This window comes from Octopus sinensis, unplaced genomic scaffold (assembly GCF_006345805.1).
Source record: "Octopus sinensis unplaced genomic scaffold, ASM634580v1 Contig03376, whole genome shotgun sequence".
NCBI lineage: Eukaryota > Metazoa > Mollusca > Cephalopoda > Octopoda > Octopodidae > Octopus > Octopus sinensis.
In genome coordinates this window covers 1,821-3,261 of record NW_021826485.1, presented here as the reverse complement: position 1 = coordinate 3,261, position 1,441 = coordinate 1,821, and the positions used below count along the sequence as shown (strand labels likewise).

Here is a 1,441-nt window from a genome sequence, read left to right as displayed (position 1 = left end):
GTCACGCTGAATATCCCCGAGAACTACGTTAAGGGTACACGTGTCTGTGGAGTGCTCAGCCACTTACACGTTAATTTCACGAGCAGGCTGTTCCGTTGATCGGATCAACCGGAACCCTCGTCGTCGTAACCGACGGAGTGCTTCCAATCCTCTAATTTAATACATAGGCGCAGGAGTGACTGTATGGTAAGTATCTTGCGAACCACATGGTTTCAGGTTCAGTCCCACTGCGAGTCACCATGGGCAAGTGTTTTCTACTATAGGCTCGAGCCGACCAAATCCTTATGAGTGGATTTGGTAGACGGAAATTGAAAGAAGCCCGTCCCGTCCCGTCCCGTCCCGTCGTATGCGTGTGTGTGTGTGTGTGTGTGTGTGTGTGTGGGTGAGAGTGTTTGCATATCTGTGTTTGTCACCCCACCATCGCTTGACAACCGACGACAACTTAGCGGTTCACGAACTCACGATGATCGTGAGCCAAGCACCTTTACCACTGAGCCACGTCCATTTACACACATACACATACACACGCACGCATACACAACGCACACGCACACACATATATGCACAAATATAGCCATGTACAAACTTATTGATGTAAGAATCTGCGTCCACCTACACGAATCTTTTTTCTATATAATAAAAGCTTGAAGCCGTTTAGCATACGTGGTAGCGTGGCCGAGTGGTCTAAGGCGCTGGTTTTAGGCACCAGTCTCTTCGGAGGCGTGGGTTCGAATCCCACCGCTGCCAAATTGTTTTAACATTTTTTTTTGTGGCTTTTTTTTTAATATTCTACTGAGGACATATTCTTTCGTCGTTTTTCAATAGACTGGCCCCAGGAACAATGGCAGACAGGTTAAGTGGCGTAATAAGGCAAGTACCTGACACGGTATACTTTATTCTTTTTCATGTACTGGTGGTCATACTGGAGCACCACCTTCAAAGCTTTAGTGAATTACCTTAACCCAAGTTGTCTCTCGGGTAAAAATTTAATTTTTTTCCAGCAAGGTAACGATGCGACCAGCTTTCCACCGTAAACGCACAGTATATCTTGGTTCGAAATTTTGGCACAAGGCCTTTAATTTCGGGGATGGGTCAAGTCGATGACATCGACCCCAGTCAGTACTCAACTGGTACTTATTTTATCGATTTCGATAAGATGAAAGGCAAAGCTGGGCTCGGCTGAACTTGAACTCAGAAATACACAATAAATATCAATGTTTGTTTTTATGTTATAATAGAAATAAAAATAAAGGTTTTACATTAAATTCTTTTCTACTCTAGGCACAAGGCCCGAAATTTTTGGGGAGGAGACCAGTCGATTAAATCGACCCCAGTATGCAACTGACACTTAATTTATCGACCCCGAAAGGATGAAAGGCAAAGTAGACCTCGGCGGAATTTGAACTCAGAACGTAACGGCAGACGAAATACCTATTTCTTT

General features: G+C 44.4%; 1 non-coding gene across 1 annotated transcript; it reads left to right on the top strand.

The window, feature by feature from the left end:
- Positions 1–665: 665 nt before the first annotated feature.
- Trnal-uag lies at positions 666–747 on the top strand. The gene has a single exon. It is a non-coding gene; the product is annotated as a tRNA-Leu (tRNA).
- The last annotated feature ends 694 nt before the right edge of the window (positions 748–1,441 follow it).